Source organism: Lemur catta, chromosome 11 (assembly GCF_020740605.2).
Source record: "Lemur catta isolate mLemCat1 chromosome 11, mLemCat1.pri, whole genome shotgun sequence".
In the NCBI taxonomy this organism is placed as follows: domain Eukaryota; kingdom Metazoa; phylum Chordata; class Mammalia; order Primates; family Lemuridae; genus Lemur; species Lemur catta.
The window spans coordinates 43,057,527-43,071,737 of record NC_059138.1 but is presented as its reverse complement, the minus strand read 5'-3'; positions in this window follow the sequence as shown (position 1 = coordinate 43,071,737).

Below are 14,211 nucleotides of genomic sequence, written 5' to 3'. Positions count from 1 at the left end.
CTCTGTACATTCAGATGAGATTTCAGTCTTCTCTCTTGTATTATCACGTGAAGCGTGCCTTACTCCGTGCAGGCCTTTATTTCCCCCCCAACAGATCTGTGGCCCTTCTCGCCGTCTCTGTTTGTGCTTCCAAAGTCTGCTCTGTACTAATCACTCATACCCACAAGGATAGTTTTCCTGCCTTCCTTCATTAATCAGATTTCTTTTGGGCTTTACTAAACCTCCTGATTGCATCTATATTATTTGCCATATTGAGCAGTCTGGTTTCATCCTGATCAAGCTTAAAATTGCTTTCTTTCTTTTAGGTATCTTGTTTTCTTCCATTTTCCAGTTGCTCAGATCCTACCAACCCTTTCACATTTGGAATATGGTCAAAAATTAACTGACTTCCATCGCTTAGGACAAACTACTACTAAAACCTACCTGCAGATCTGCTACCTTCTGTGTTGGCAAGTGAACACCATTTCCCCCCCTCTAGACCCCACTCCGGCCCCTGCTGCACCCAACCATTGCAACAGCTAGAAGCTTGGGAACTATATAGACTGGAATCTCCACCAGGAGGTTCCACTTTAGGTTCTACTAATCAGAAGCATCTGCTTGAGATCTGGAAGAAAAAAGAAGTAGAGGCCATATTATTGTTCTTACGACAACAGTAGGCAGATTGTGGGTTTTGGCAGAAATATTGCAGCAGCTGTAGGCACTTTCCTATGAATCATCTGCCTCAGCACAGTATCATCTAGCCCAGTGGTTCTCAAACTGTCATCCCTGAAACAGCAGCAGCAGCAGCACCTGGGAATCTGCTAGGAATGTAAATTCTTGGCCTCAGACCCACACATGCAGAAGCTCTGGAGGTGGGGCCTATCGCTCTGGGTTTTACAGAGCCCCCTGGCTAATTCTAGATACCAAAGTTGAAAATTACTGAAACATATTTTAATACAACAGCTCACGGCCGAGCTTTCAAACTAGGTTAACAGAATCACCAGGAGTGATTCTGAAAACTAAAGATTCCCAGATCCCACCACATACCTTCCTATAAATACAACTCTCCAAGAAAACTATCTACGAATCTTTTTATTTATAAGTATCCCAAATGATTCTGATTATTAGTCAAGTGTGGCCAGGTAGTCAAGTGTATTGCTCTGTGATCTTCCCAGCTTCTTGTTTAAACAACAACCACCCCACCCCCCGCCATTTTTTAGAGTTGTAAAGGAAGATAACAGCAATTACATTTGAATGGAAAAACTGTGAGTTTGAAAAAAATGCTCACTTGGCATGAAATCCCTTTTCAGAACTTTTACATTCTGTAGTTCTGTATGTTTCCTAGTACTAAGCAAGGATGACCTGCATCACAATCACCATGAGTGCCTGTTGAAATTGCAGACACCTGACTCCATTCAGACTTATTGGATGGGATCTCTGGGCATTAAGGAACACACCAGCACACAAAAACTTAAGAACCACCAATATACTTTTTCCTAGTTTATCCTATACCATCCCAGAATGTGTCATCATATGTGCTTTCTGTACTTCAAGAGTAAATATAATAAAGGTATACCTACAAACAGTACTGCTATTAGCCCTGGGCTTCAGCTTCTTCATGAGTACAATCAGAATGTGGAACTAGATTATTTCTAATTTGTCTTCCTGTTCTGAAGTGCTGTGATTAAATTGTTTATTTATCAACCTATACACATAGCCACTTCCAAGAACCATAAATTATTTTATATGGTTTTCCTTGGGGCTCCAGCTTGATCAGGTCATTTATTGTATTGGCTAAAAACAAAAATACTTCAAGTTTATCACTCTTGTTGGCACAAACACTTAGAACATCAAGAAGTCAATAATATCCAATAATATCCTATTTTATCTCAATTATCTCAATGTCTTTTTTTTTTTTTTTTTTTTTTTTCGGAGACAGAGTCTCGCTCTGTTGCCCAGGCTAGAGTGCCGTGGCGTCAGCCTAGCTCACAGCAACCTCAAACTCCTGGGCTCAAGCGATCCTACTGCCTCAGCCTCCCAAGTAGCTGGGACTACAGGCATGCGCCACCACGCCCAGCTAATTTTTTCTATATATTTTTAGTTCTTCAGCTAATTTCTTTCTATTTTTAGTAGAGACAGAGTCTCGCTCTTGCTCAGGCTAGTCTCGAACTCCTGAGCTCAAACGATCCACCCGCCTCAGCCTCCCAGAGTGCTAGGATTACAGGCATGAGCCACCACGGCCAGCCTCAATGTCTCATTTTAGTCATAAATATTCTTTATTCTGTATTGTAAAAATGCAATATATGTTAATATATTATATTCTGTTAATGGCTAACTTGATTACATGATTAACCATTCAGGCTATTATTGCTTTGAGTTAAAACATGTCTTCTTAACTTACGAATAAATAATGATAAACAACATATATATGTACAGTGAAGCTAAATCTATGTTGAAAAGCATCTAGCACAATGTCTTGCACTGGTACTTAGTACTATTTCTTGACTGATGATCAAGTATCCACAAATTCTGATACAAATAATGCTTTAAGAAAACATCTTTTGCATGATTTAAATAATCAATAGTAAATCTTTCTAGGAGCTTACAGAGGCTTCAGGAGTTTTTTTCTCTACAATTTTAATGTATCCTAAAATAATTTCCCATTATCCTGAAATGTTGAAATTGCTCTGGATTAATAATTATGAGTTCTTAGGGCATGTTCTTAGGACATGTTCTCAGGACATGTTCTCAGGACATGTTCTCACAATTGTGAGATTGTAGAAATGATATTATTTCTTTCATAATGGAATTTAGGTGGGTACAGAGACCATCTTATGAAAGAAAGGTGTATCAGGGAAAATTTCAATGAAGATGAAATTCAGCAAACATCCAAAATTGATTAAAAGTTCTCATGTTGTTTGGTGACTTAATCTGGAATTATAAGTAAATTAAAAGTACTGGTTTGTTGGCTTTTTCTGTCAGTTTTTAAGATACTTCCAAAGGCTAATTTAATAGTTACCTTATATTTAGAATATTCCAGTTTGTAAAGTACCACGAGTTAATGACAACAAAAGGGCAAAGCCATGGCTAATGGTCACAGTCGAATAAAGCCAAGTCTGTTGGCCTCAGGACTCAGTACAGGATCCATCTGCTTAACCAGATTTTCTTCCTAATTGAGGAGAAATCAACTGGTTCCTTAATTTCAAAATTCCATCATTTCATTTTGATGGTTTTGCTTTTATATTCATAGTTCCTGTAATGTTTCATATTGGTATATTTTTAGAAGTAAAATCTATACTGATTGTTATGTTTTGGGGGCCTTCACTAGATTTGATTTTGTTACAACTAAAAATAATACTGGTGAAAGAAAATGTATGGTATGTAAAAAACATGCCAAACATTTTAAAACATGTTTTTTTTATAAATTGTTCAGGATAAAAATTCCTTGCTACTCATAAGACTTCACTTACCAATAGGCACAAGAAATGTTAATGTTCTCAGTAGAAAGAATAATGCTAAGACCTTTGACACTGTGGCAGTTATATTTTTAAAAGAATTTAAGTTATTTTACAAAAAAATAATTAAATTTCTAATACTATATGTTTTAATACAATCATGCACTGCATAATGATGTTTGGCCAACAATGGACTGCATATATGATGGTGATCCCATAAAATTATAATGGAGCTGAAAAACTCCTATTGCCTAGTAACCTCTTCATGATCCTGATCCTGTAGGCCTAAGCTAATGTGTGTGTTTGTGTCTTAATTTTTAACGAAAAAGTATAAAAAGTAAAAAATAAAAAAATTTTAAAAATAGAAAAAAGCTTATAGAATAAGAATATAAGAAAGAAAACATTTTTGTATAGCTATACAATGTGTTTGTGTTTCTGTTTTAAGCTAAATATGACTACAAAAGAGTTAAAAAGTTAAAGAAAATTAAAAAGTTTATAGAGTAAAAATTTACTGTAAGCTAAGGTTAACTTATTGAAGAAAGAAATATTTTTATAAATTTAGTGTAGCCTAAGTGTACAATGTTTATAAAGTCTACAACTGTGTACAGTAATGTTCTAGGCCTTCACATTCACTCACCACTCACTCACTGACTCACCCAGAGCACCCTTCCAGTTCTGCAAGCTCCATTCATAGTAAATGCTCTATACAGATGCACCATTTTTCATCTTTTATACCATAGTTTCATTGTACCTTTTCTATGTTTAGATACACAAATACTTACCATTGCGTTACAATTGCCTACAGTATTCAATGCAGTAATGCGCTGTACAGGTTTGTCACCTAGGGGCAACAAGCTATACCCGATAGCCTAGGTGTATATTAGGCTACACCATCTAGATTTGTATAAGTACACTCTACGATGTTTGCACAACAACGAAATTGCCTACCAATGCATTTCTCAGAACTTATCCCCATCGTTAAGCAAAGCATGACTGTATATAATTTCTAAATTATATTTGATGTGATTAAATCATGCACAGTTTTTTTTAAAGTAGATTTTATGTTTAACAGAAACTTTGAAATGATTTGTGTGTGTTTGAAAAACATGTCAGCCTTGACTATAAAATCAAATTTTCCTCGGTAATATTTTACTATATAAAAAACGATGGTCTTGTATAAACTAACCAAGGTTCCTAGAAAATCAGAAAAACAATAATGCCACATAAAAAATGAATTAACATAGGCTGGGCGCAGTGGCTCACGCCTGTAATCCTAGCCCCCTGGGAGGCCGAGGCGGATGGATCGCTCGAGGTCAGGAGTTCGAGACCAGCCTGAGCAAGACCTTGTCTCTATTAAAAATAGAAAGAAATTATATGGACAACTAAAAAATATATATATAGAAAAAATCAGCCGGGCATGGTGGCGCATGCTTGTAGTCCCAGCTATTGGGGAGGCTGAGGCAGTAGGATCGCTGAAGCCCAGGAGTTTGAGGTTGCTGTGAGCTAGGCTGATGCCACGGCACTCACTCTAGCCCAGGCAACAAAGTGAGACTCTGTCTCAAAAAAAAAAAAAAAAAAAAAATGAATTAACATGATCAGACAGCAATGATTCTGCCTCTGAGTTATGAGACAAGCAGCCAGCCCCAGGTACTGGGTTTTTGTCATAAGCTGCAGACTCATTTCAGAAAGACACATAATTCAGACATACCATTCTAATAAGTATGGTGGGCAAGCCTTCTCTAAATCATGAACGGTGATGAATCATCAGATTATTTTTTATATTCCTTCATTGTATATGCATCATTCTAAAAACGTGGGTTTCCTGCATTATTTGAATCAGAATAACATTTTTTAAAAAGAAGTTTCAGCATAGAAAGTATTTTGAGAAAATTCTTCAAAGCCCTGTATTTACTTCTCAAGTCTATAATAAAATAAAAGCATATCATAGTTTCTCAATCTTTGTTTCCATTTTGGTGTTTTTGCAGTACACAAGTGTGAAACTAAAAAGACTCCACATACCTAAATAAAAGAATAAAATGAGATGTTAGCTCCTCCAGCAAAAAAAGAAATTGTATTTTAAAGTTCTCATTTCCAAAATGATTGCCTTAGAATAGGGGTTCTGAAAGCTTGTGTCTGCACCAGCAGCAGCAGCTCCTGAGTACTTGTTATAAATAAATGCATATTCTCAGGTCCCACCCGGACCTACTGAATCAAAAACTCTCAGAGTGGGGCCCATCAATCTGAGCTCAACAAGCCTTCCAGGTAATTCTGATACCTACTAAAGTTTGAGAAAAACTACTGTTGGCCATGGAACATAAATTAACAAAGTTAGAACAGATAGGTCTGAATTTCTGTAGACTCATTGGTTCTCATTGGATCTCACTCCTGCCCTCAGGTCACACTTAGGGATGTTTCCAAGACTCCAAACCAGATAAATTGAATCAGAATCTCTGCACTAGCATCAGCCTTTTTAGAAGCTCTCTCTGTTGGTTCTAATGAGCAGGCAGGATAGAGAGCTCACTGGTATGAGCTACACATGCTTGTTCTATAGATCAACCTGCTGCATCTTAAGCTTATACTAATGTGTGGTTATACCTGGTGCTCCTTTTTGTTGGTCCAGCTTCCCAGCTGTTTCTCATTATTCTATTATTGAAGCTACAAAAAGCCAAAGAACATGAAAATTAAAGAAGGCATTTTCATATATGTGTTGTTAATTTTTCATTGCCACATCTAGCTACTAGAGTAGCTTTCACATGAGTTGCTCTATTTTGCAAACTTTTATGTTCAATTTAAAAATCAGCCCACTATCCCTCAGATGAAATAGACCCTTACTACTGATCTCCTGGCTTAGTTTTATCCCTTTTCAACCATTCTTCACATTGTAGTCAGTGTTATCTTTCTAAAATGCAAATCTGATCATGTCCAAACTCTTAAAACTGGCTCGCAAGGCTCTGCATAAGCTCTGTGTAATCCTCCTGCTTCATCCATCCACGATTCCCCTTCCCAAATCCCTTCAGTGGTGTAGCCATACTAAAATGTTTGGTTGCTTGAATCCAGAATGTTTTTTCTCTCCTCCCATCAGGAGAACACATGTTGTTCTTTTTACTTGGAACACTGCCCCTGACAGACGGTCACTTCGCCATTACTCCTTCATCCTGCAAATCTTTGATATAATCTTTTCCAAAAAAAATTACCTGACCATTTCAGCTTGAGATAACACCCGCTTTTTTTTTTTCAGCTGATAGCCAGAACATAGAGATAACACCCTCTGAAAAACCCTACACTCTCCCTTATGACACTTTTCATTATAGCTTGCTTACTTGTCTGAAATCCCCAGTGAATTGGAAAATTAGAGAAGGCATTTTCATATACCTATTGTTAATTTTTCATTCCCACTACTGGCACAGAGCCTATATGTAATATGTTTCCAATAAACTTTTCTTGTGTAAATGAAAGGATGAATTTAAAACAACCTAAAGACATGCAATACAACCAAATAAAAAATTATAAGGAATCAAGAAATGAACCAAAGGAAAAAATCAATAAGGTAATACAGAGTGAGGAGTGAAAACTGTACATTAAATGTGCTATGATAGACACAGAGGCCAGATGACTGTTCTCCCAGATAAATGTCCATTTTCTTACACCATCCCAACACTTATCCTTTTCTTTCCATCTTGCATGAAGTAACTGTTTTCTGGCAAAACATTTGATAAATGCCATTAAAGGAAAGGCCACATCCCTGAATTTGTGAGCATTTCCCAAACTGTGTTTCTCAAGCACTAGATGTACAAGATGTTAATAGACATTTCATGTAGTATCTTTCTCTGGTCAAAATTTGGGAGATGCTGGGTTAAATTAAGTTAAGCAGCCTTCTTTAATGCAGACATATTCAGAATCTTTATTATGCTAATAAGCCTTATAAATCTCCAAAGGGAGAAATGGAAAGCATTTCTTTGGAATTCTTTTGAGAGACATCTTGCAGAATTAATTGTCAGTGAAACAGTCTGAGAAACATTAGCTTAAATGAATCAGTAAATTTCTCACTCCCAGAGAGTTGAGGGAAAAGAGGGACGGTGGGTGGTGTCACAGAGAACTTTCCTCTCTCTCTCAGGAAACAGATAAGAATTGTTTTCTGAATTATGTTAACTTTGTGAGCTTAAAGAAATTTATACATAAAACTAGTGACCAATTTATAGACCTTCAAGACTATTTAAAAGTATGTATTAAATATGTACAATATACAATATATGTAAAAGGTATGGATCTTTCTATAACTATACATTCTTTTCAAACATACAACTGACTGTGGTACATACTATAAATGCGTTAACAGTTCAGGGGAAGAATGTAGCAATGTCAGCTTAAATAAACATGGAAAAGTTAAGGATACAGGAGGGACCTAAATGGACCCTGAGAGAAAATAATATGGGAACTTATCAGAGTCTTGGAACTTGATTATGTTGAACAAGGGAATGAGACAACATTCATTTCAGACCTTGGCACTAAGTGTGGTTCACTGGCCCAGCTTCCCTTTCTGAGGTCAATTCTTTTTAAGAAAATGATACTTTGACCACTGAGGTTTAAATGGGTAAAAGCTTATCTGATTGACCAGAGTGGAACCTACTAAGTGAAGCTGGTGGTTCCTCAATCTTCACTTGCTTAAAAAGAATTCACCTCACAAAGAGAAGCTGGGCCAGTGAACCACACTTAGTGCCAAGGTGTGTGTTATCTGAGGAAAGCTACTTTTCAGGCACATTGCACACTTAATTCCAGAACTTTCTAAGCAGCCATTTTAGCTGAGGGAAAACTTAGGACAGTTTGTCAAGTTTTTACTGTAAGAAAGAGCTTACACCATTAAAAAGTTTTTATACATGGGGCCATGGAACTCTTCAGTGTAGGATCCTAAACTTCTGGGTTTCGTCCAGAAGGCCCTAGTGGGGAGTGTGTGTATGGTATGTATGTGTCTGTCTGTCTGTCTGAGTGTGCATACATGAGTGCATGCTTCACCATTACCATTTCCGAGGGGGAAATGTTCCTCTTCCATCTGAGGTGGTTCTGAGGCAGGCTGCCAATCACAGTTCCACCGTCTTCTAGCCATAGGGCTGAGGCCCAGACCTGGCCTAGCTTATCACAGTAAGCTGAGTGCAGTAGTCCAAGGGGTAGATATGTGACCCAAGCAGGACCTGAGACCTCCCCTTCATATAATTAGATAAACACCAGGAAAGAGAAACGTTCTCTTTCTTTTGGTTAATAAGCTATAGAGAATATTGACTTGAGGCTGACAGGAGCCATCTTTCCTATTATGTGGAAAAAAAGCTTGCATAAGAATAAAGTCATCACACAGAAGCCCAGAGACAGACAGAAACTATGACAGCTTTGTTAGAAACCCTAGATCGAAATGTGGTCGAAGTCTACTCCATACTTAGGTAGATGTGCTAGTTATGACTCAGTATTTACTTACCTGCTTACTTAATCTAAGCCGGCTTGAATTTGCATTTGGTTTCTATTACAAAGAAGGTTTTGATGGGTAGGCCATCCTTCCTTTCACAAGGAGCCAAGAAAGGGATGGAGCCACTGACAGGTTTTCATCAGGATCCTGGGGAGTGTGGGGGACACCAGCGGTACTAGGAATTCAGGAAGAGGTGACTTGTGTTCAGTTGAGCCATAGCCCTGCAGGATTACTAGAGCTTCCAGCAAAGTTACCAGCGATATTTTACATCCAGCTGCACCACTGGGAAGGACAGCAATAAACTGCTGACAATACCACGTGGACTGTGGTCAACTGCAGATGAAAGGGTTCTAGCAATGGAGTTGACCGCTAGGAGCTTTATTTCAGGTATTGCTCCCTTGGAGTCAAGAAGTGTAAGGCCAATGAGAAATATTTCATAACTTACTACAAGCAAATGTTGGATATTTCTAGCAAAGGGAAGTCCTTACATCTATTGGAACTCCTTTAGGCAAGGTTGGGGTAGGCTTGAAGCTGTTATAATTTAAGTTACGGCCGTTAAGTTTAACCTCAGACTACTTACATGAGAGGAAGACTTGAGTAGAGATTATTCCAGAGAAAGGAAAATATTGATGATAAACTTTGGCATATTCACAAGGCTTTGAGAAGATCAAACTGACAAGACAAGATGAAATTCTGGAGGGAGTTGTGAGAAACAACGCTGGCTAGTTCTAAGAGTCTTGGGTTAGGGTGCAGCTTGCCAGAGAAGTTTAAGTTGGATTTAGCATGAATGAAATAGAAAGCAAAAGGAGGATTTTGGTATCACCTAATAATATGGACTTAGCATCACCTGTTTAACCAGCTTGCAGTATAAACATCACACACAAGATTAGTTCTGCTTCCAAACACCAGACAGAAGAGCGTATAAAGTCAAGTTAGTCCACATCCACCACTGATTTGCTCACACACATCTCACAAGTCAAGACAGACGTCTCTGCCCTCTTGTAGGGGCACCTCGCTAGTCCAGATACCTGCACAGGATGGAGTGGTGACCGTCTTCCAGTTTCAAGGATAGATCTTAGGTAAATATTTATTTTCTCAGACATTATTATTTCCTAAAACAGGACACCACATAGCCTGGCTGGTCTGAACTCATGCTGACTCACCAGGAAGCAGCACAGATGTGTTCTTAGAGGGTAAACTCAAAATTCCACAGGCTCTGCCTCCTAGCAGCTGACACTGGAGCGAACTTTGCTACCCTCCTGCAAATTGGTTGTAACTTTAACAATACCAAGTGTTCTTGGGGATGGGAATAAACTGCAAGTTTTATAAAGTGCTGGTAGGTGTATAAATTGCTGTGCCCACCTTTAAAAATAATTTCACATCTAGCAAAGTTCAAGATGTAAATGCATTTGTACCCAATAATTGCACTCCCTAAGTATATGCTCAAGATGAGTATGTTCATGGCAGCACTGGCTGAACAAAGAGAAATGATCAAAATGTCCGGAAATAGAGAATTACTAAATAAATTATGATATGGCCATACAATGGATTAAAATTTAGCAATGAACATAAATGAAGAGCATGCCAACGTGGATAAATCTCACAATGTTGAACAACAACAAAAAAACAAATAATAGAAGAACACCTACTGTTGGAAGCACTATATCTAAAGTTCAAAAAATGTGAAAAACTAAATATATAAAGGATATGTACATATGTGATAATAAAAAATCAGAATCCTGCTTAGCTCTGCAGGGGATGAAGAGAGCTGTGATGAGGGGCAGACACATAGGGGGCTCTAAATATCATAGAGAACACAAGTGTTTTTTTTTGTTGTTGTTTGTTTGTTTTTTTTTTTGAGACAGAGTCTCGCTTTGTTGCCCAGGCTAGAGTGAGTGCCGTGGCATCAGCCTGGCTCACAGCAACCTCAAACTCCTGGGCTTAAGTGATCCTCCTGCCTCAGCCTCCCGAGTAGCTGGGACTACAGGCATGCGCCACCATGCCGGGCTAATTTTTTCTATATAGATTTTTAGCTGTCCAAATCATTTCTTTCTATTTTTGGTAGAGATGGGGTCTCACTCTTGCTCAGGCTGGTCTCGAACTCCTGACCTCGAGCGATTGACCCGCCTCGGCCTCCCAGAGTGCTAGGATTACAGGCGTGAGCCACCGTGCCCGGCCTAGAACACAAGTGTTTGTTTTATTCTTCTTGAAGCCACATATATATTCATTACACATGTGCCATATATCTGTATCTTATACATTATGTGTTGTGCACACCCATTCACAAACATATACATAATTTCACAATTAAAAAATTTTTATAAAGACTCACTTAAGTGTGCTCTTTAGTTATACAAGTGCAAGTCAAGTCCATAAACCTTCATGGCTCTCCCTTGGTTCCCTGGCTCCCAAAACTCTAGGGAGGTGAAACTCTACTTGCATAAGAAGCCCAGGGACTTTCTGAGAGAGAAAGGACCAAAATACCAACTCTTCCCTACCTATTCTCTATGAACAACCAGACATTTGGGACCCTATCTTGAAACCTTGGATAACTTCCTCCTGTAAAATCCTTCCTGTGGGTGATGGCCACCCACGTCTTCTTCCAGGAGTTTTACCAAGTCTCTTCTCTCCTGGCGACCACAGCTCCAGAGTACACCCTCTTGTTCACCCATCTACTCTACATTTGTTGAACAGTTCTATTCTTCCAACTTTTTTTCTCCTTCTCTCTTCCTTTCTTCCCTTACTGCCCTATATTTTTTTCCTTCATTCTCTACTCGCTAAGTTCTTAAATTTCAAAGTAATAGAAACGGGGTGGGAAGAAGGGAAAAAGAAAAGGAAGTACTTCTTTAAAACTATTCTAAGTGCACTCGTGTCCTTGTAGGCATTTAGAGGGGCTAGGGGAGGGACTGGAGGCTTTCATATCAAATTAGTATAGCAAATGAAGAAAACTTTTTTTGCATCAGGACTTACCATAGTCTTTAGAACTCTAAGAGGAGGATAGAATATCCTGTTTGTCTCCAACTTTGTTTAATAAAACAATTTCTCTGTTCTCCAAATACCTATCTTAGATAATACTGTCTTCAATAGAAAAAATATGGGAAATGCTGAGTTTGAATTACCACCAAGAACAAAGTACAAGGAGAAGGGATGGTACTTTTTTTCCTACATTAAATATTACTAATAAACCACTTTTATTGAAATTTTCCAAATGAATTCTGCATTGATAAGGATGTAACACATTCTCTGGTAAATATTAGTTATAAGTGAATGCTCTCTCAACATAATCATCTTTTAAAACATTTTATATCCTGCTTCCTCCCTCAAAACTGAATGAGTTTCTACTCTATAACAGGACCTGTCTTAGTGCTTGGGACACAATCATGAAAATTACAGACATAGTTACTGCCCTTGTGGAACTTATAGATAAGTAAAAGAATCATTAGAAATTAATCACCTGTCTATTTAATGTAGTTAATATAACAGTAAAATAAGGAACATAATTTTAAGATGAATGTAATGTAATTTTAGCACCTCATTTTTTTCCAAATTATTTCAACTCTATTCAAGTGAAAGGCTGGATTGGTTATGTGGGTATTTATTACCAAGTTAGCCATAATAGAAAAGAATTGCATAGAAAAAATCATCATATAATGAAAAATTCATTTAGAACTTTTGATTCACTTAGTCCCTGCTCAAACATTCCTCTCCTGTGAAAAGGAGTTCATAGCCCCACCTAGGACAGCAACATCTTTGCCCGTAGAGCTTTTAATTATTGTAATGTTTGCATTGTATGATCTGATGCTCTATGCAAATAGATTCAAATCAACTATAAAGTAAAATTAGAAATGCTATTGTGAATATAGGATTTAATGCAACTGATGAAAATAATGTTGGAGAAACAGTATAATCAAAGCCCATAAAAAATGAAGATCTGGTAGACTTAGAATTGTCAAAAAATAAACATATTCATAAGAATGATAAAATAGGTCCTTCAGAAGTGATTAAATGCTTGAGAAAAATGGTAAGCCCTCAAATATATGTGCAGAAATAACTCTTTGTAATTATTCTATGAAAGTCAAATATGAAGGCAGTCATGCTATGTCATATTTTTTGAAAAACACTACACCAAAAGAATCAACTTGCTTTACTTTGTTCAACAAATGAGAACTATTGAAATTGTAATCTGAATTTTGTTAAACATAGACAGTATACTTATTTTTACAACATTAAGTTTCATTTGCCAGAAAACAGTCAACCTTGTTCAGCGTTATTTACTATGGATTTTCCTATTTTAAAGGGACTCATTTTAAGATATTTTCTACTACCAATTTCTCTCAGATGAGGATTTTCTGCACTGATATTCTCCTAGTTGAAACATATCTAAAAAGTCACATTGACGTTTTGAGCCCTGTTTTTTCTATAAGTTCCTGATTCTGGTTTTGGAAATTACAGTTAGCCAATTTAACCATGTTAAATCTCATTCCTGAGATTGTTAAAATATTAAACCTTTCATCTTTAATAGGATGGCATTTGGCTCTGAACACTATACTTTTGATAGCAGATCAATGAGAGCAATACCTCTCTCTTGGGTGGGCTGAATAATGGCCCTCCAAAGATGTCCGTATTCCAATTCCTGCAACCTGTGGATATGCTGCCTTACAGGGGAAAAGGGATTTTACAGATGGGATTAAGTTAAGGATCTTGAAATCCAGAGACTACCCTGGATTATCCAGGTGAGTCCAATGTGATCACAAGGATCCTCATAAGGGGTGGGCAGGAGGGTCAGAGCACATACAGTAAATGCTAAGGACAGAAACAGACGCCAGAGGGAAGAGGTTAGTTAGGCTGTGGGCTTTGAAAACAGTGGAAGGGGCCACAAGCCAAGGAATGCAGGCAGCCTCTAGAAGCTGGAAAAGGCAAGGAAACAGATTCTCCCCCCAGAACCTCCAGAGGATGTGCAGTCAGTCCTGTGGAATCATTTTAGACTTCTGACCTCCAGAATCTAAGAGAATAAATTTGTATTGCTTTAAGCCACTAATTTTGTGGTAATTTGTTCCAATGGCAATAGGAAACTAACACAGTCTTGTTCAGATTTTTTCTATTTTCTGCTTTGCTGAAAACTCAAGGAAAACATAGCTTTCACCCATCCAGTTCCCTTTCAGGAGGAGCTTGGCAAGGGACACAGAAATGGTTTTTCCTCTCTACCCCTGTTCCTTTTATGGGTCAGTTCAGAAGTCTTTCTCTCTAGGAGGCCTTAAGCCATCCCCTAGCCTCTTATATCAGGCTGCTTTCATTTATAAGACCGTAGGTCCATTCTCAGAGCGC